At 39.4% G+C, this 22,681-nt stretch overlaps 1 pseudogene; it reads right to left on the bottom strand.

Annotated features, from left to right (window-relative positions):
* Nucleotides 1–15,381: 15,381 nt before the first annotated feature.
* LOC123394659 lies at nt 15,382–15,509 on the bottom strand (annotated as a pseudogene).
* Nucleotides 15,510–22,681: the final 7,172 nt, after the last annotated feature.

Below are 22,681 nucleotides of genomic sequence, written 5' to 3'. Positions count from 1 at the left end.
TTAGAATTATCACCTAAGCAGCTATTTAATTTACCCCAGGTCATAGCAGAAGTTAAGAAGTTGGCAAATTAGGAGGAAATACATGGTCCGGGTGCCCAGACTGGATGTTAGTAAAAGGTATTAACAACATGACTTGCTAGTTGACATCAGCCCCCAAAGACAGATTTTGACATGTAGGGGAATATGGCTTAGTGTAAAAGTCCCAAGTGGGGAGAGAGGAGACACCTGCGTGCCTTCTTGTCATTCAAGAGGTCTTCATAGGCAGTGCTGGTCTTGGAGACTATTTGATTTTAGTTAAACCCAGAAGGTGCAGAAGCATTCTGTGTAGAGCTTTCCAGTGGAGGTGTTTTGTGTCATAGCATGGGGACCACCGAGGCCATGACAGAAGAAAGCAGAGAGAAACGCACAGGCAGAAGGGAAGTTAGGGACTGAGAGTAGGGGAGAGGGTAGATGGCCAAAGGGACTTGAATGTCGGGCAGGGACCGAGAATAAACAGGGGCGTGAGTTCTGGTAGGATTAGCTGCTCTCGGAGTTCCAAGTAGAGTAGAGGTACAGAGCGGTTTCCTACCCCTGTTGGCTCAGGCCCCTGGGGGTGTGGCCAGAGGCATCACGATGAGCAAATTGTGATTTTTTATTTTCCAGCTCTCCAAACAGACTCCTGGTGGGACGCTCCTGTGGTGCCTTTGAAGAGATCCCAGGTCAGGCATATGCAGATAAGGAAGAGTGAGTGTCCAGGAGGGATGGGCCGGTTCTCAACACTCTCAAAAGCCAGAGGTGGCCTGATGCAGTCACAACTTGGAAGAAATTCTAGCTACAGATGAGGGGGTATAACTTGTTTTCCAGCCCACTTTCTTTTTTTTTTCTTTTATTCATTTATTTGACAGAGAGAGAGAGAGAGAGAGGGATCCCAAGCAGGCTGACGGGCAGACAGAGGGAGCGGGAGAAACAGGCAGAAAAAACAACAGACTTGTGAGGAATACTCACCCAGACCAGCTGCTTTGATGGGCTCAGGTCCACACTTCCTCAGCTGTATTCTACGTTAGGGTAGGCCTAACGGAGGCCTAACCTGAGCGGGCCTGTAGAAGGAGACTTAGAACTCTAGGATGCGGGGTTTGGGCTGGTAGGTGAGAGAGAGAATGAGAGACAGTGAAGGAGAGGAGGAGGAAGAGAGAAAGAGAGAAAGGGTGCTTGTCTTAAGTGAAACTGTGTGCTTGATGTGGAACTAACGCCTGAAAAAGGTCTTCTCAGCCCTGCCACAACCCCGGATGCCACAAGTGTCCCGGGTGAAAAAGCAACTCCTTTGTTCTGCAGGATAACTCAATCTGAAATAAATATACATGGACTTAAAATAATACATTAATTTAAATTCTCTAGGTGGAACTACTTTGATGGAAATTTCCCTAAAAAAGCAACACATGATTTGCCTCTGCATCTAATCAGCCAATCAGACACCCCCATGCTGATTACTTAATAAACTGGAATTTTAATGCAAAAATTTATGATTATCAACAATTCTTCTGGCCCCCTACCCTCCCCCAACCCAACCACTTTGTACTTATAATTCTTAACAAATTAATCTTTTCTTCAATCATATAACGGAATTTGTTAATCAAAACTGAATTCCTGGCCAAATATCTGAGAGCAGCTTGTAAAGCGCACAGTCAAGCAGATAAGACCAAACTGATGACTAAGTAAGTGGTTCTCTAGTCACTATCAAGAAGAAAATAACACAGGTGGTTGCATGAAAAGAAAATCAAAGGCCAGGCCTGCTGTTCTCACGGCAGAGACAAAAAGATGACAGAAAGCACATGGAGTGGGCTTATGCTGTCCCCATGGTCTAGTTCACTGAAGTGTCAAGGGACACTCTTCACCGTGGGAGCACTGGCCCAGTGTGGGGTGAGGAAGCAAGACAAGGTGGGTGGTCCTGGGCTGGACTTTGTGAGTTACCATTGCTCAGTCTGCCTTAACAGACTCGTGGTATTTCAGGTGATTCTCAGTGTTCTTTTGTCTGCCTTTCATCAGGGTGGAATTCAAGTGTGGGATAAAACTGAGGAAGTGTGGATCTTGGCAGAAGTCAAAATAGTCTGTGGGCCTAAGCCGCACGTGTATGAGATCATTTATGGAAGGGGTCTATATTGGCTGAACAGATCCAATGTGTTTTCTAGAGAAAGGGTATGTCGACTACATAATTAATTATTTACAAGATCTCCTATAAAGTTTCCTGAAGTGAATGAATCCTGTCTATGCCTCATTTTTAAAAGTAGTAAGCAGGGACGCCTGGGTGGTTCAGTCAGTTGAGCTCTGGTCATGGTCCCAGTATTCTGGGATCAAGTCCCACATCTGACTCCTTGTTCGGCAGGGAGCCTGCTTCTCCCTCTGCCTCTGCCTACCTCTCTGCCTGCCTGTGCAATCTCTCTTTCTCTTTCTCTCTCTCTGACAAGTAAACAAATAAAATACAAAATATAAAAATAGGGCGCCTGGTGGCTCAGTGGGTTAAGCTTCTGTCTTCAGCTCAGGTCATGATCTCAGGTCCTGGGATCGAGCCCCCGCATCGGGCTCTCTGCTCAGCAGGGAACCTGCTTCTCCCTTTCTCTCTGACTGCCTCTCTGCCTACTTGTGATCTCTGTCTGTCAAATAAATAAATAAAAATCTTTTAAAAAAATGAAAGAAGTAATAAGCATGATTCTTCTATAGTCCATGTATATTAGTTAGAATGATTTTATCCTATAGTATAATAGCACCTATTTCATGGGATTGGTGTGAGCAATCATTGAGTCGATAGCTAAGAAGGGTGTGAAATTGTAGCCCAGACATAAGACAGCAAACAGTAGCTATTATCATCATCACTCTGCAGGGTAAATAACCCCCTTCTTACAAAAGAGGAGTTTGAATTTCAGAGCATTTTAGTGACTTGCACAAGATACAAATTAAATCACTGGATCAAGAGTGCTGCCAGGTCATATTGAAATTACCTGAACCATTGGCCCACTCCTAAATCTATTTCCAAACTCATAAATACAAAGCTGTAATTGAAACAGACTCACATGTGGGTGGTCACAAGAGACACAGAGCAGAATGTTGTCAAATCACATTTTACACTAAACGCTGCTGTAGCAGGAATGAAGTTGGAGACTTAAGCTGCTCATCCTCATAATTCAGACCTTTTGCTGATGTCTGGAAAGCTTGCAAAAACGATCCTTCAAGGGTCTGTTTGCATGAGCAACCAGAGACCCCCAACTGGAAGAATTCATTGTGAGAAAACAAGAGATTCAAGGTGCATAAAATGGGTTTCATAACTGGATGTTGTCAGAGGGGAGAGAAAATTTTTGAGTACCCTGATGAATTGTAAGCAGCCTTACAAGTCAGACCTCCTCACCCTTGCAATTCTGTGTCTACAGGAAGAGAAGGAAGCAGCAATAAAAATCCCAGGATCAGAAAAATCTCTAGGATCAATTTAATTCTTTTTTTTCCCCCGAGAGAGAGAAGAGGGAGGGGCAGAGGAAAGGGGAGAGAATCAATCTCCAATTGACTCCCTGCTGAGCACAGAGCCTGATGCAGGGGGCTTGATCTCATGGCCCTGAGATCATGACCTGAGCTGAAATCAAGAGTAGCCAACTGAGCCACCCAGGTGCCCCTCTCTATGAGCTATTTAAAGTAAAGATTAGTCATGGGCACTCAGTAACAGAATATAGCAATCCCTCCTTATCCATGGGGGATATGTTCTAAGACTTCCATTGGATACCTGAAACTGAGATTGTACTAAACCATAGGAACACTACATTTTTTTTTTCCTATACATACATATATGGTAAAGTTTAATTTGAAAATTAGACACAGAAAGAGGTTAATAATAACAAATAATAAAATATAACAATTATAAAAATAGAGTGTAATAAAGCTTTCATGAATGTGGTCTCTGTTTCTCAGAATATCTTCTTGTGTTGTACTCATCCTTTTTGTGATGATAGGAGACGATAAAATGCCTCCATGATGAGGTGAATGACATGGGCACTGAACTTAGTGTTGAGTTATTATTGACCTTTTGATCATCTGCTTCCAACATAGCTGACCGTGGGTAACCAAAACCACGGATAAGGGTGATTGCCGTATAGTGTTTACAGTGTATAACCTAAGTAGCAGGAAGGATGTAGTAGAACAAGTTGGCATTCAGGGAAAAAGAAGACAGGCCAAAACACATCACAGGAGCATCAGAAGAGGTCCTCAGAGCCCTGGACAGAAAGCTACAAGTGTTTTTCACCATCAAGATAGCAGTGTGGGGTCTTGGGTCCCACTGAGTCCACATTCCAGGATGAAGGGGGCAATGGTGGGTGCTTCATGGTGCGCAGGAGAGCTGCATTTAGGAGCACACATAAAACGGAGCTTCCTTAGCAAATTAGAGACATTTGAAAGGGATTGAACTAATTCTACAGGTCAGTTGTGGGATGGACACCAAACTCTATTTAAACATTATTATTTTGATTTAAGCTTTTTCTAAAGGTTGATGGTATACTAATTCATTCTTGTATTAACTTAATGAGCAGAGCTGTGGTAGGCAATGTGGATAGGTCATGGAATAGAATTATTACAGTTTTTATTCTCAGGGGCTTACAGCTTTGTAGAGGAATGTAAGCTTGAACACAGGCGCTTTATCTGTTGTGTTTATTTTTATGCTTTAAGACTAAAAAGGAGTATGTGGGATGGAAGAGAAAATTATAAAACAGTTTATTGAGATAACAAAAAACTTAAATAAAATAATAAATAAATAATAAATAATTTTTATTTAAAATTTTTATTAAAAAATGAAAAACAAAATAAAAATAATTTTTTATTAAAAAATAAAATGAAATAAAATAAAATAAATTGAGAATGAGATGTATTGTACTGGTAGGTATATATCCAAAATGATTGAAAACATATGTCCAGACAACATGTGAATATATGTTATACACATATTCATAGCAGCATTATGTATAATAGCTGAAAAGTAGGAACAACCCTAATGTTCAACAGTTGATGAATAGAAAATGTAATATGTCTATAGGAAGGAATATTATTCAGCCATGAAAAGGAATGAAGTACTGATTTATGCTACAACATAATAACTGGATAACTGGATGAACCTTGAAAACATGATGCTAAGTGAAAGGAGACAGTCACAAAAACCACATACTGTATGATTCCATTTAATGAAATGTCCTGAATGTGTAAATCCATAGAGATAGAATGTGGGTTTGTGATGGTCAGGGGCTAGGAGGCGAGGGATGGGATTGGGAATGACTTACTAGGGGATATGGACTTTCTTTTTGGGGTGATGAAATGTTCCAAAATGTACTGTGGTCATGGCTGAACAGCTCTGTGGATATACTAAAAATCTTTGAATTGTAGATTGATTTTTTAAAGGTTTTAATTATTTATTTGACAGAGAGGGAGTGAGAGAACACAAGTAGGGGGAACAGCAGGCAGAGGGAGAAGCAGGCTCCCCTCTGAGCAGGGAGCCTGAAGTGGGACTCGATCCCAGGACCCTGGGATCATGACCTGAGCAGAAGGCAGACTCTTAATGGCTTAGTGACCCAGGCACCCCTGTAGATTGAATTTTGAGTGAATTTTTATTCATTATGAATGAATGAGTTGCATGGTTCTCTTAAATGAATTATATTTAAATAAAGTAAGAGAGGCAGAGACAGAAAGAGAGGGTAATATCCATAGGTTACTGTGGAAACACACAAATGTACCACCATAACCAATGCAAAAGTAAATTATTCTTAAATTTAACTTTAATTCACCCTCCCACCTAGAGAATGTTTGAAATTATGCTCTTATAGAGATTTGCTACAGATCCAAAATGAGAGAAAAATCTCATTCAAAAATGATTTCTCAAATCTTTCTTCCTCGCATCTGGGGTCATGTGACTTCTATTTGCAGACTCAGTCCAGCCTTAGGGTCTAAAATTTACCTTGATCTTGATCAAGGGACATTTTCTGAACTCCAGTTCATATTCCAAAGATTTAGCATTATTTCTCCCAGTCTGTTTCTGATCTAGCATTTGCATGTAAGCTTTATTCTTGAGTCTGAATCCCCAAGTTGTCTTTGCAGTTCTGGGCTCATGCCTGTTTCTCTTACTACACTTGCTTAGCCTAAGACTGAGCTTATTTGGATTGAGGCCTTGCCTGGCTTTTCTGGGCTTTTCCAGGCATAAGGATTTGGTCTTTGGTTATCATTGGGTCTTGGACAGACTTCCCAGATGCTAACCCCCATTCAGTACTTCTAGCCATGCCTTGTAGCATTATTGGACTTTGACAATGCCATATGCTGAGCCACATGCCCTCCACCCATTTTTGTCTTTCAAGACACCGCATGCCAGTGGTCTGGCTGGACTTACTTCCAACACTGCTGAACCTGTCTTCTTCTTCCTTTCTGCTTCTTCAGTTGCACACTGCAGGTCGCAGATCATGCCAGTGATACCAATCCTGGTATGACTAAATTTTTTTTTTTATGCCTAGATGTGTTATCAGAATAATTTTGGCTTTGACAAAAATTTAAACTCTTTCATCCAATTTATCTTTTTTCAAGATTCAACAGATATGCAAGTTTTAATTCAATGTTGAGGGCTTATCATATGAGAGGTATTATCATAGGTGCTAGATATACAAAGCTGAAAAGTAAAACTCCTACTTTAAATAATGAGGATGATGATGATAATAACACCTAATACTGTTGAGTATTTATGAAGTGCAGTTACTAGACCAAGGGGTAGAGCTTCACTATCTCATTTATTTTCCATAACAATACTTTCTTGTAGATTCTAATATTATTTGCATTTTAAAGATGAGAAAACTGAGATCCAGGGAGTTACATGCCCAGGATTCAACTCTTAAGAATATTTAATTCTTAATACTAAGCTCTTAATCAGCATGTTATACCATCCAGAGAACCTAGATTCTAGTGAGAATCAAAAATACTGTGCTCAGATATCACAAAGCAATCTTATATTAAGGTAACATTTGATCTTAAAATGTCTGTTGAAAGAACTATGAACAGCCTTCCTACTCTCATTCTTAAGGTGATCTATCCGTGGTTAAGAACTAGAGTTCCACAAGATAAGGACTGATACCAAAGGTCAAGTTCAAGAATGTTATTAAGGCAGGAGTCCTAGCTGTCCAAACAACGCACAGGTGCATAGCCCAGGGTTCAAAAATCACAGACCAGTATTTTTGCATCTAGATAGTGGCTCTGAGTAACAGACATTGGGGAATCAAGGTTAATAATAAGCATGATGGTGAGCCAGAAGTTCTGTAATGTGAAGAAACTTCCAGAATTCCTTCCCAGACCAAGTCTGATTACAAGGAAGCATTCCATGTGTAAAAACAAGCAGGCCACCTGACTGGAATATGGAAGTGAAGGGAGCAAGTATTCCTAGTAAACTGTGTATCTTCTATAATCTAATACTACAGCTTTACATGGAGACTAACCTGTATTTGAAACCAGCAAATTGGATTCCACTAAGTGATTCTTTTTTTACTTCATCAAAAGAAGGAAGAAAAATAAATATCAAGAGAACTAGAAAGAACTGAGCTAATGCAACATTAGCAATATTATAGAATATTCAACAGCAGAACTAATAAACAGTATTGAAATTCATGCAGAGCAGTATTTCACCACTTTGGGTACATTTTCTTTTCCGAAGATGTGTACCAAATATCTCTCATCCCCCATGTTCCTTGAGAGCTTGCTACTCCTGCATCAGGAGTGGAGACTAAAGTCCCTCCTATGAATCTAAGTGAGCTCTTTGCTTCTTTGTGACCAATAGATCATGGCAGAGGTAACGTTATGTGATTTGTTAGGTCACAAGAGGCAATGTGGCTTTTATCTTGTGAGCAGAAACACTCATGTTTTACAGCCCTGAGGTTCCGTATAAGAATACAACTGTCAGGGCACCTGGGTGGCTCAGTGGGTTAAAGCCTCTGCCTTCGGCTCAGGTCATGATCTGAGGGTCCTGGGATCGAGCCCCGCATGGGGCTCTCTGCTCAGCTGAGAGCCTGCTTCCCTCTCTCTCTCCGCCTGCCTCTCTATCGCCCTCGCCCCGCAAGGACGACAAGAACCCTGGTTCGGATGCATCTTCTCTCTCTTTATTTCCACAAGTCTACACACTTATATACGCTTACATGACCAATCAGCGAGCAGGGTACAGGAGGGAGCGAATCAGGCTGTGCACCTAAACCAACAACTTCGCTAGCAACCAATGCTGTTTACTTCCTCTTTGGGTGTTCCGCTTAGTCTCACGAGGCAATCCTAACCTGGCAACTAGCCAGGCGCCATCTTTTAATGGTGGAGGCCGCCCTGGCCAGGGGCCTGCCTCCAACACCTCTCTGCCTACTCATGATCTTTGTCTGTCAAATAAATAAATAAAATCTTAAAAAAAAAAAAAAAGAATACAACTGTCCCGAGACTGCCACGCTGGTGAGCTACATGTAAACCTTCTGGCCCACACTCCAGCTGAGCTGCAGACAGTGGTCGGCTACAACTGCCAACCCTATGAGTGTACTATCTTGGACACCCAGTCCAGTTGAGCCTTCAGATAACCAAAAACTGACTGCAATTTCATAAGAACCCTAAGGGAGGACTGCCCAGTGAAGAGGTGACACATTTCTGACTCATAAAACTGTAAGCAGAAAGCAGCAGTCATTTTAAACTGCTAAATGTTGGGCTAACTGACTACAACAATAGTCACCTGAACACTATGGAGGAGTGATCACTGAGTTTCCAACACCCATAAGGGTGATAGTTGAAACGTGGCAGGAGAGACACCAGTGTGGGGAGGAACACAGAAAGTTCCTTTAGGGCCACCAGTAAGAGAGTCTGTGTGTAAAAGCCCATTCACTATTTGTAGCATGATTAAGCAGTGTGAGACTGCCAAAACATTGATTAATTTTTGTTGTTGTTGTTAAGCTCCATTTTTCTTTATTATTATTATTATTTTAAGATTTTATTTATTTATTTGACAGGAAGAGAGAGATCACAAGTAGGCAGAGAAGCAGGCAGAGGGGGGGGGGGGAAGCAAGCTCCCTGCTGAGCAGACAGCCGGATGTGGAACTTGATCCCAGGACCCTGAGATCATGACCTGAGCCGGAGCAGAGACTTAACCCACTGAGCCACCCAGGTGCCCCAAGCTCCATTTTTCATCTAAATAAGTATTCACTTCCTGATTTCAATTTCAGAAGGTAAGAAAATTTCCAAATAATAGCATGGAACTTGCCACAGTGATATGGTCAGTGAGTCAGGTGGGATGTATGTTTTTGTGCATTTATTCCCAACTTCCTAGCCACATGTTAGTAGTGAATGGATGGGTCCTACAGGAATGGATGGTAAAATGAAACTGTATTCCTTCTGCTTTGGTTAGACGTCTACTTATTACAAAAAAGGTGTATTTAGAGTAATTGTTTTAAAACTCTAAGTGGTAATTCAACAAGTTATCAATCAAGATTCTTAATTCTATTACCTCTTCCCTTTCATCTATTCTCATGATTAAAATTCTTGCAAATAACGCACCTTCCCTTTGCCTCAACTTTCTTCCAACTAAGGACTCCCATAAAACATGCCATCAACACAATTCTCAGGAAGAAAAAGAAGTATTTCAGGCGTAACATCCTAACCTATTCAACACACCCTTAGCCAACAACCTCATTCTCCTTTTGGCATTCAGAGGGCTCTGGTATATCCCTTGCCCTCAAAAATGCTATCAACATAATGAAAGTTGAGCTGAAAATGAATCATTTAGTGAGCCTTCTTCTGCATCTGTTTCAAAACTTCTGGGGGTGGGGGAATCTGTAGAACCTTGGAAGTCTACATCGGGGTTCATATTGGCTATACTGTTCTGGGATACTTGAGAAAATTAATGAGAACTGGTTACTAGGGAGAAATTAAATAATATTTTTGCTCAGCACTTGAGATCAAGAACCTCAAATTGGAACAGGTATTCTGCCTCAGATTTCCCATTTCCTCTGCCCATACCATGGTCTTCCTACTTACTGCCCCATAATTATCTTTTCTAATTGGGCCCTTCCCGCTGCTAGATTATAGGCTTCTTACATGTCTTTGTATCCTTCATGTCCCAAAGAAGATCAGGATATAATAAGAACTCAATAGGCTTCTGATAAATTAACACCATTTTAAATTTAAAAAGATAAAACAAAGAGGTCATGAATTTGATGATACTTGGGAAGTGTAGAGCTGGCGGTCCGTAAGGAGGTCCAAGTGTCCTTACACCCAAGTTTGGCATCTCAGTGCTTTAGAATGCAACCAATTTGGGCATGTTTTTAAGTCTTCTCCCAAATGAAAGTTAGACTAATAAAAATAGTGGTACCTGATATTTTTATAGTCCTTTTTTGTTTGTCATGTATTTTTTCTGACAATCTTTTTTGAACCTATTTGGCAAAATTGGTTGTTGTCGTTTTAATATCAGTTTCTTCCTTTCTTTCTTTCAGGTAGGGCTTGAACTCACAACGCTGAGATCAAGACCTGAGCTGAAACTAAGAGCAGTTGGATGCTTAACCGACTGAGCCACCTAGGCACCTCTAATGTCGGTTTTTTAAAATCAGAAATTCAAGGAGGTAAATTATTGCCTAATTACACAGAAATAAAGTGGCCGGAGCAGGGCAAAATTCTAGAGTCTGGGACTTCTGTCCCAATCTGGAAAGAGTAGCAATCATTGTCTATACTTAAAAAAAAAAAAAATTTTGGATCCTGATCAAAACTTGATGTTGTGGGTTTCTGTGATCCACCTTGGTTGAGAGGTAGTCATTTTGCGTTTCAGGGCCAGCTCTTCAGTAGCTGAAAACAGTCTGTGCATTCAATTGAAATGAAGGATGAGAAGTTCCCTGAAAAGGTTTGAAGTCTTAATTCAATTGATATTGGCACAATAAACTCTAGGATGCATTCAAATCCATTACTAAGACTTCTCATGCAGCAGATTTCTGAAATTAGATGTGGAATTGCATCAAGTTCTTTCTGTTGTGCGTTTTAAGGTAAAATAATACAGATCTCCTTTCTTCAAATGGGAACTGAAGGGTGTTTACTTGATGATGGTCTCCGTGCATGAGCGACACCATAAGGAAAGGCAAAAATGAAATATCCAACTCTTGCTTACCCCTGTAGTGCACATAGCAAGGCTTCCCGATTGTCCATGCTAAAGTGGGATGCACAATACAGGTCTGGTAGTGGCCAATGGGGACTGGAAGATTCCATCATTCTATATTCCAATGGTCATTCCACATTCTCATGATCTCTAATCAGAAGTTATAAACATCAGGGGGAATAATGGAATTTTCATTAATACTTCTTAAAGTCAAACTTTTGGAATTGTGAGGACATTTTAGATTAAATATTTTGGTCATAGCTGTATTGCTGCATGTATGTAAACATAACCTAATTCTTACTCCCTCATTACTTTCCTCATTGCTTTCTACAAGACCTACGATCCCAAGGGAGGGCAGAGTATACTGCTTTAAGTCTTATTTTTAGACATTCCAGAAAAATAGAAATATGGAATAATTTTTTATCAGGATGATTATAGATTCAAGTCACATAAATTCTTGATTGGGCTTGCTTCAACAATAAGGATGTGAATTATCTCTTCTAGCAAGAAGCCCAGAGACTGGGGAGCCCTAAGGCATGGTATCTTCAGGGCCCACCTTTGAGTTCTTCTGTGCCTTGGATTCTTTTATTGCTGTTTCCTGTAAGGGCATAAGATGATTAAAACAGGTCTGGATGACATATCCAGAGAGAACAATGGCCAGGGAAGAATAATAGAGCCGCCTTTTCCATGTACAGGTTTCAGGAGGGAAAAAAAAAAAATTCCCAGATGTTTAGCTCATTAGCTTAAACCAGTCATGGACAAAAGCATTGGAACCATCATGTTTGTTTTAGACCAGTTAGGACCTACCCCTGAGACCAGGAGTGGATTGATGAGTTCCCTTCAAGTATATGACTGCAAAGAAAGGTAGATAAGTGAAAAAGGAGGACCAGAGAAATGAATCAATGTTGCACAGGTGATCGACAGTGTTTGGGACAAGGTTTTGTCAACATATTTGATATGACAAATTTCGGTTTTCTCACTTCCTTTGTCATTCTTTTTATTAAGTTCCTAGTATAAACTGTACTTAAGGATATTAAGAGGCTAAAAGGTAGTATTGCTGCTATAGAAGAAAAAATAGTCCTTTCCATACAGTTAAGAAAAAGTGACTAACCAAAAATAAATAAATAAAAAAGGAGAAGAAACTGTGAGAACATCAGTCCTCCAAAGTCAAGAAAAGGCTTAAGGACCTGCTGTTTAACTAGTGAAGGTAAATCACAACACTTCTATACAAGATAATAAGGAAACAAGAGATTCAAGTTTTATCTGTTTTCCATAAGCACCTCATTTAGTATAAATGCGGATGGATGGAGGAAGAAGTTAGCCGTAAGATTCCATCAGCCCCATATGAGAAGTTATGGTATGATAGGACTAAAGAGAACTAAGTTTTTTCATTGAAAACAAGATTAGTCATTATCTTCAGTTCTTATTCTAAAAAGACAGTAATTAGAGTGGGTCCCCACTCCTAGGTCAATACTCCCAGCTTCTTGATAGAACTCCCTAGCTTGGTGTTAACACAATAAGTAGAACAATATATTGCCACACATGTGGAAGAGACAAGAAGATGATTGGGGATCTTACTTCTATGATTGTTGCCTTCAGAGGACAAGAGCTACAGGTAATTTTATTAAGAAAGTCCCACTATCAGCACTTATAACACCCTAGAGTATCTTTAAGGAAGAGGAAAGACCTCATTAGTGGTTCAATCCTCTACTCCTCTCCACTTCCATCTATTAAAGTTTGAAGATGCAAAATGTTAGGGAATAACTCCCTAGGCAGGCAATGGTTGAATCTGGAAGAAATAAATTATTTGAAACAGAAATTCCCAGTGATAACCAAATGGTTCAACAACAGCTTAGAAGACAGAGCAACCTGAAAGAGCAAGACAAAAGATAAATAAAAGAAATTGAACATCAAATGTAAATCTCAAAATCTAGAAGATCAGTTAGGATTTTGTATTTTAATGTTGGTGGAGAGCAATGTTTAAAGAAAAGAACTCAACCTTTCTACAGGGCAGAGGAGTGTTTGCATTCATGGGTTGAGATGGTTACGCCCGTCTGTGTCCTCATATGAAGATCTGAAAACAACGTGGCACTTTGTCATACCGTCATGAGACACGCCATGAGACATCAAAGACTCATGTGGAAAAGATCATAAGCAAAGGGCAGATTTGGTTTTAAGAGCCAGAGAGGGTATGTAATTATAACAGTTAAAATCTGAATCTCACAGGACACTGGGGCAAGAAAACCTTCAAATGTCATCTCATTTAACTCTCCCATCCTTAAGCAGAAAAGACAGCGAGCAGTTACAGGATGGCGTGTCATCAAGTTTATAGGTGACCTTGCTTCCCTTTTGTAATAGTTCTTGTGAAGGTCGTTGTGAGATCCTGAATGAAAAAAGGAAGAAGAAATAAAATAAGAAATTTCTCCCAAGAAACACAATGGTTAAATTTTCTATGGTTTGGATTAGGAATCCTTAACACCGACTTACCAAGGAGGGCCGAGCACTTAAAACCACAGGCCCAGAAATTTGAAAACTTCCACTGGATCAAAGAATATACAGATAGTTATGTCTTTTTTTTTTTTTTAATTGCTTTAGCATCAGATTAGGAAGCTTGTTGAGTCTTGGTAAAAACACCAATTCTATTTCCATTTTTATTCCTCTTCCAATTTATAGAAAAGGTACATTTTCATTAGAGGAATTAGGTAGCTAATTCTTTTGGAAAGATGCAGCTGTCACTGAGTAACACAATCTTTCCCTGCCCTCCTCACTCACTCTGGCAGCAACTGGGTTTCAGCTCAGAGTGGTTCTCGTTTGCTTTAGGCCCACAGTGACAGCTGACAGGAGAGTAGTAACAGCTAAGGTGTCAAGCCAACCCTTCCCCAATCCCGTTTGCTTTGGGAACGTGCTAACTTGAAAGTCCATAACGGTCATTTAAGAGCAAGAATTAGTCGATAGTATAGGTTTTTGTTCCTCTACATGGTCCACGTAAGGGAGAAAAGAATGTTTGCTTTTTATTTAAGGCCACTGTGTTTAAACGATGTTACGATCCTTGACGCAAAATATCTCAGTGCCTGTATATGTTGACATTCGGGTAACCAGTAGAACTAATTCAGTTTACAAATGTTTTCAACCCCATACCTAAGGAAGAGTGGTTAAAATACTTTTCTTTTGTAAAGGGTCACAAAATACTAGTTTGATATAAGAGGTAACAACAACAACAACAACAAAATAGAATACTTTTCCAATGTATGAAGATCTGTTTTCTATGGACCCCCTCCCCTCCCAAAAAAAGTTTACTGGTCAACATTCCTTTTTGATCATAGATGGGATGATATCTATAGGAAGGGTTTGGGTAAAATCCAAAAATCAACAACATGCAAAGCACCCCTGAAATGAGTTATGCACTGTGTAGAATCAAAACTAGATATGACATGGGTCCTACTTTAAAGGATCTTCCTAACCTCCTGGTATGACAATTATATGTGTCATGTCATGAAATATTACCCCAGTGGGGAACAAGTGTTACTTACACAAAATGATGATTTTGCCGTTTCAGAGACACACTATCACTATGGTTTGCTAGAATGGGCATTTGCCTTGAAGTCAATTGTCTTGGTCAATGTCCAAACATCGACATTTAATAGCTATGTGACTTCTCTGTATTCACTCTCCTCATTGGTAAGAATGTTGCACTAGATTATTCCCAAGTTAAAACATTCAGCAATTTATGATAACTGGAGAATATGTGCTATGTTTGCATAGTGGGTTACAATGGAGTCAAATTTACTAATGGGTAAAATTAATAAATCATTAAAAATATTACCCAAGATTTAAGTGAACTTCGGTTAACAAAAGAAGTTCCATGTTCAAAAAATGTTTTAACAATGATTTGGAATTAATTAAAATAACTGTCATGTGCTTTCCCATTAATGAAAGTAGGACATTTATAAATGAGCGTGTTCATTTTTTTTTATTAATGTATAATGTATTATTAGTCCCAGGGGTACAGGTCTGTGAATCACCAGGTTTACACACTTCACAGCACTCACCATAGCACGCACCTTCCCCAATGTTTGTAACCCAACCACCACCACCACCACCCCCCCTCCACCCCTGGCAACCCTCAGTTTGTTTTGTGAGATTAAGAGTCTCTTATGGTTTGTCTCCCTCCTGATCCCAGCTTGTTTCATTTATTCCTTTCCTATCCCCTAAACCTCCCCCGTTGCCTCTCAACTTCCTCATATCAGGGAGATCATATGATAATTGTCTTTCTTTTGGGGGAAATCGCAGGGGTCAGCACATCCGGAGTGCAATGGATAAGCCTCGCCCTGGGAAAACCACCTTCGTGATCATGGTATCTCCCCTGCCAGGTAAGTATAAAATGAGCATGTTCTCATCATCTTTAAATATGACACACTGAACTTCTATATGATGCCACTGGTTGCATGTGGGACTGAACTTCTATATGATGCCACTGGTTGCATGTGAGGTGTTTGCTTTTTGGTGTATCCTACTGACCTCTGCCAGTCCCTCTGGTGGTTTTAACTGAAGGCAAGGCTATCTTGCCGTCCTTGATTTGGGACAATCAGTCATCACAAAACAATTCGTGATAATAAACATGACAAGGAGAGGCCTGCAAACAGCTCCAGAATGATAAATAAAGATACTGTTTTTCCAAATAGGAAACAGGAGGAGGTTAATTTAAAATAAACCACTGCGAGATTTCTTACGGAGTTAGTATCACCTACTTTTCAAAAGTAGAGTAATCATTACACGTGAGGGCAGTTGTTCACCAGAACATCTTGTTTATTTGGCTGATTGTTCTCCCCAGGTATAATGCTTTCAACAGATCAATCAGTAGCTTTAATCGGCTTTTCAAGTCTATCTAACAGGGTAATTTGGCCAAATGGCACCTGTTATCCAAATCACCCTCCCTTAGCTTTCCCCAGCACGAGCAAATGCACCGCAGAGTTTCTCACAGACCTGGTGTCCCATTCTGGCTCTCCCACTTCCCTGGAAAGTTGGGCAAACTACTTCAAATTTTTAAATCTCATTTTCCTCATCTATGGGGTGAATCTAATAATACCTACTCACTGACTTAATGTGACGACAATATGTTTTTTTGTTTTTGTTTTTTTTTTAGATTTTTTAGATTTTTTATTTGTCAGAGAGAGAATGAAGAGAACACAAGCAGGGGGAGCGTCAGGTAGAGAGGCAGACTCCCCACTGAGCAAGGAGCCCAACACAGGACTCGATCCCAAGACCATCTGGACCCCAGCCAAAGGCAGACACTTAACTGACTGAGCCACCCAGGCATCCCGACAATGTGTATTAATGTGACCAACAAACCTAGTGTTGTGACCAGAACATGAGGGACACCAAATAATAATTACTATTATCCCAAACCATAAGAAGATTCAGAGCCCTAAGTGTCTTGAAAAGGCAAGGATGCACCCCGTCTTGCATGTCTATGCTCTTTTTAAAGAATAAATATCTGTCAGCTTCCATATATAGAATGCAAGTGTTCTTGAAAAGTTTCTCTGCATAAAAATATATTGTATCGGGCGCCAGGGTGACTCAGTGGGTTAAGCCTCTGCCTTCAGCTCAGGTCATGATCTCAGGGTCCTGGGATCGAGTCCCACATCGGGCTCTCTGCTCAGCAGGGAGCCTGCTTCCTCCCTTCTCTCTCTCTCTCTGCCTGCCTCTCTGCCTACTGGCGATCTCTCTCTGTCAAATTAAAATAAATAAATAAATAAAAAAAAATGTATTGTTTCACATAGTGTCCTGGCTGTGGCTGCTCTGACAAAATATCATCGTTTGGGTGACTTATACATAACAAATTTATTTCTCCCAGTTCTGGAGGCCAGGAAGGGCAAGATCAATGCGGAGTCGGCTTGTCCCTCTCATTCTGCTCCGCCCCCCACCCCTCTCTCTACTAAATAAATAAAGTCTTTAAAAAAACAAAATAATGTGTGTTTGTAACCAGTACGTTTTTAGGTCAAATTTTTAATTATAGGGTTTGATTAGCTCTTCCTCTGCATTCTTGTTTTCCTGGGAAAAAGGGCATTGAATAGATATATATATTTCAAGATGTAGAAGGACGCACAGATGCTAAAGAAGTAAGTCCTTAGACAAGAGGTTATTAAGGTGAAGAAAACTTAGTATTATCCAACAGTTCCTCTATTGGAACCATGTCAGTCTGTGGTGGGTCCTGATGGTACCGAGAAGATGTAGATTAAGCCAGGTAATAAATACTCAGCCCTTAGCACAGCTTCTCACACAGTCAACTCAATAAATATTTTTTTGAAAGGATTTTATTTATTTATTTGACAGAGATCACAATAGGCAGAGAGGTAGGCAGAGAGAGAGGAGGAAGCAGGATCCCTGCTGAGCAGAGAGCCCAATTCAGGGCTCGATCCCAGGACCCTGGGGTCATGACCTGAGCTGAAAGCAGAGGCTTAACCCACTGAGCCTCCCAGACGCCCCCCAACTCAATAAATATTAGTGGCAGTGATAATTTAATGACTCTTCTCAATTACCCAGCCCAGGGACCCTTGATACTCCTAGCTTATCCTAATCACTATTAATTCCATTACCTTTAGCCAGTGGATCAGAGAAGCAAATAGAAGGGAGAGAAGGCAAAACTAAAAATCTGTGAATTTGATAAATCATTAGTAATCCCTGATAAAGGTAGAGAGGGATTAGGGTGACCCAAATAGTTAAAATCACGACTGAAAGGTGTTTTGTTGTTGTTGTTTTTATGAACCTCTCAACGCCATTTTCTACTCGGTTAGCACTTGATAACCAAGAACTGAAGGCAGTGGCCTTTTTTGATGTTAAGAAATGTTGAGAAAAGTAAAAAGGCACGTGTGGTTTTCTGCTTCACTTGGTTGTCAAGAGAATTGCAATAAAATAACCATTTAAAATCGAGAAATGGAGCAGCAGGCCCTACTCTGAACATCGTACTTTCAATGGTTCATGAACGTTATGAGTCACAGGGACAGCTACCCAAGGGGCGCCTGTCTTAAAGACTAAAAAATTACAGTCAAAAGAAACTAGAAAAATAAAAGGGCTGGGACCGTCTAGCCTATGATGGCTAGCCTTTAGACTCGCTTAAACAGTCTTTGTCCCGGTGTTCTAAATCAGTGCTTCTTAGACTTTAATGTGCATATAAATTGCCTGGGGATCATCAGAAACGCACAGGCTGATCTCGTTAAACTTGGGTTGTAGCCTGAGATTCTGCATTTTTAACAAGCTCTCAAGTCATGCTGCTGGTCTGAGGACTCCCCTTCGGGTGGCAGGTTTCAGTATTCCATGTTCATGTTCCTTATGCTTACAGTGACTGGACATTCTGTGCTTTTCAGGACAGCCTCAATTTTATCGATAGGTTATTATTTTCAGCAAGTCAATTAGGTAACTAAATTAATTTGATTTTTATACTTTGGGGAGGCTGTTCGTGTAAGAGATTTTTCTTTTCAGAAAATAGCAGGTCAAACTAGATTGTCTTGGCATGGGGTTGAGAAAATAGACTTATCACAAGTGGCCTGGCAAATGTTTCTTCTCTCTTCTTTTTGGAGACTTCCTATCTTCTTCTAGTACTCCTCTTTGTATCTGCATAACAACTTGGCTAGAACAAAGAAACCATTATTTTCTACCAGTCAAGGCTAAATGAGTCATCCATGAAGGAAGAACGGCGGGGGATGGGTTGGAGGCCTGGACTAGGATTACAGTCCGACAAGGGGGAATTTGACGTAGGAAACTTGCCTGATGGTCATTCCTGGCTTCCTTCTCTATCAAAAATACATTGAAGAAAATCTCTTTTTTCATCTCTAGACTCCTGGCTCCAAATCATGGTCTAATGCTCTGATGAAAGTTTACTGTGCTCAGGAGAACAGGCTTGTTTTCTTGCTCTGTCACCTACTAGTCATATGACTTTGGTCAAGCAGCTTCACTTTTTTGAGCTTCTGTTTTTGTTGTTTTAATTTTATTTTCCTTCTTCTTCTTCTTTCTCTTCTTCTTCTTCTTTAATGGGGGAATGAGGTTGAGGAAACACCAACATTAAAAATTTGTACCCCATGGATTATTAAAAACCAGGATCATCTAGGCCAAATTGAGATTCCTAAAGATAATATCTTAAATGTTGCAATACCTCTATTTAGAGTTAACTCTGAGGCAAAATGCTACTTGTGGAACTCACCTGGACACTTGTGCCCTCAAAGTTGATCTCAATAGGGAACCTGGATGGCTCAGTTGGTTAAGCGACTGCCTTTGGCTCAGGTCATGATCCCAGCGTCCCAGAATCAAGTCCTGCTTTAGGCTCCCAGCTCCACTGGGAGTCTGCTTCTCCCTCTGACCTTCTCCCCTCTCATGCTCTCTCTCACTCTCAAATGGATAAATAAAATCTTAAAAAAAAAAAAAAAAAAGTTGATCTCAATAAAGGGAACCAACGTTTCTTAGTATGAGGACCGAAGTTTCCTTTTCAAACTATAGATTGCTGAGGTAGGAATGTGAAACTCAAGTAATATTTACTACTTCATTAAAAGAGGGGAACAGAAATTGCAAGGCATGTATGTCAGTCTGAATTCTTTAAGACCTGAGTAATTATTCAATAAATGAATGAATGAATGAATGAACAAATGAATGAAATCATGGACAATTTCTGGAAAGCTGGTAACAAAAGATGAAGAAAATCCTTGGTATTTAAAGTGAAAAAGAAACACTGTCATTTTTCTTCAGTATTTGAATTCCTTTCCATTTTTTTTTTTTTAAAGTGACAGTGTATTAAAGTTTTAGAAAAATTCAAATTCTGGAAAGAAGCACAACACATTACTACACAAAAGGTGAAAATTAAACATTGACAGAGCACCTTTAGAAAGCATTTTTGTGAAAGTTTATTTAAAAGATATGTCGAAGAGAAAAAAAATATCGATATGAAACACCCCAAGAAACCATAAAAATACTTGAGTCCCTTAACTCCATAATCATTCCAAATAACACTACCCAAAGGAAAAACCACAATCCTGCATAAATGCAACATTTTCCTCCCCACTCCCCAGCAAATTCATGGATTCAGACTGATGATTTCAGGTTGCTATCATTTAAAAATAAGTATACTAGGACCTGTCATTATGGGTCTCCCACAGCAACATGAAACATGGATTTCTGTATGCTTGATTATAGGTCCAAGATTCATTCCAGGAAGCAATTAAAAGCTGTTTTAACTTTGAAGTTTTTAAAATGCAAAAGAAAATTCAAGAAATGAAAATCACTTAATGGTACCATTGCCTTTTGCTAACTCTGATGTCTAGATGAGATTTGCCAAAATGTGTTGTTTTCAAAGTCCTAATTAAAAGGCCATCTTTAATAGCTGTGTCTATTAGACACCAACTAGTACCTGATGAAGGAATTAAGCAGCATACATGAGCTTTAAAATCAGTGTCTTAAGGTGGATAAAAGCTATCAATCAAGTAACCTCACCATTATTCTATAGCTGAAAAGGAGTTCTTCAGCCCAAACCACGTGGATTGTGCTCAGTGGACGGTAGATAGATAATTTGTCACCCTGTCTTATATCAACTATGCTTTTTGATCCATGAACTCAATTCCTAGGTAAGAAAGAAAATAGTCTATGTTAAAAAATATGGAGTCATTTGTCTCAGGTAGAATCTCTTTTTGTAGGCTCTCCAAAGGAGACAGAAGTGGTTTCTACAAATACTAACTTTTGTGTTAGAATATTTTTGGTCATTTAGTTTTCTAAAATCATCATGGAGAGCAATCTTTTTACAAAGCCACGCACTTAATCTTAGTAATAAAACAATACTACTAGATAGAAAGAATACATAAAGAGAATTTAATTATTCTTTTACAGTCCATGAATTAATAATAGAAGCATTATTTTTCTCATTGCATTTCTAATGAGTGAAGACTGACAACACTTTCTGAGCACAAAGTCCAGTAACTAAGAACTATCATGAGATTGGAAATTTTTTAATATTTCCTATACTTAGAACTACTCTTTCAAAAGGAATATCACTGTTGAAGAAATTCAAGATGGTCATGACTGCTTTTATGTAGACTTCAAGATAAAAAAATCTGAGGAATACAATAAATCATCTGAATTTGTTTTTGTCTTTCCATGCCATTATAATTCTCCTTTTGCTTCAGGGAAATTTTTGCTACTCAGAATTCTATTGATAAAACTCTTTATTAACCAAAAATTATCTACTCCACCCCACCTCCCAACATGTTCACAATATTATAGCACAATATCTAATAGCCCTAAAATGAAAATGAAAGTTTTGAAGATTCTGAACTACTTTCTAAAACATCAAGAAATTAATTAACTCATAGATATCTGCTTTACTTAAATTAACTTTTGGTTGGCTAAGATTTTTGAAAAAAAAAAAAGAAAAAAAGAATACCCAAATTGCAATTATTCTAGTAAGATTTACCTGATATGTAGCTGATGCCTTAAAATGTGAGGAAAATTCATAGAATTATAGAAAAGATATTTAAAATCAAGTGGACAGATATTGGTATAAATGGTAGTGGGTCTATCATGCCCCTACATAGTACTTATTAATTTAGATAATTACAGACTGTTTAATTTATAAGAATTAAATGAGAATTAGAAGGCTTCAAGCTAAAACCTAGAAGTAGAAGGATCTGGAGAATGAGTCTAATCTCCTCATTTTACAGATGAGAAAACCAAAATCTAGAGGTTAAGAGATTAGGCTGGGACCAATTTCCAAGTCTGGTTTCCATTCAATGTATTTGCCGTAACAGAATACACACACACACACACACACACACACACACACACACACTCTAGGCTAAGGGTTGAGGGGTGGGGAAGCCATAGAAGGATGGGTAGAGATGGAGGTTACAAGCATTTAAAGGACCTCTTGCTAAGGGTCAAGCATTATTCTTAACATTTCTATGTGTTTATTGCATTTGATCTCATAGCACCCTTATGAAGAAGCCGCTATGCTTTAGAGATAAAGAAACTGAAGCTCAGAGAGGTCATCCTGACCCCATTTCCACATGTTTGACCCAGACACTGAACTGATCCTACTTCTTTGGCCGTTGACTGGTTTCACAACAGTATATTGCCGCACACACCAATTCCACAAATGTATACTAAGCCTCTCCTTTATGCCAACCCCCTCTGGGGAGCTGAGTGTGCAGGGATGAAACAAAAGGCTTGACCTCCATCTTCAAGGACTCAGTGGACACAAGGTCAAGCCCCACTGTTTCCTAAACTGATAGTGTCTCCTTTACTCAGGACTAAGAACTGGGAATCCCTATTTTGAATCATTTTTGGAAGCTCTGATAATGATCCCACCTTCATTCAATAAAGTCACTTGAAAACTTAATAATAGCCTTTCATCTTCTACTTCTTCTCTGAAAGGTTATTAATGCAAATGGTTTCAATAGCAATTGGCAAACATATTTTACACAGTAGTTTTCCACAGTATGAAACACCAAATTCTAGAATTGCTTCAAGATTAAATACGTTCATAAAATTTTACATTTTCATGGGGTCTGTTAA

The sequence above is a fragment of the Mustela putorius genome, unplaced genomic scaffold (genome assembly GCF_011764305.1).
Source record: "Mustela putorius furo isolate JIRA1106 unplaced genomic scaffold, ASM1176430v1.1 tig00003834_pilon_pilon_pilon, whole genome shotgun sequence".
NCBI classification, from domain to species: Eukaryota; Metazoa; Chordata; class Mammalia; order Carnivora; family Mustelidae; genus Mustela; species Mustela putorius.
This window is presented reverse-complemented; position numbering and strand designations above follow the sequence as displayed.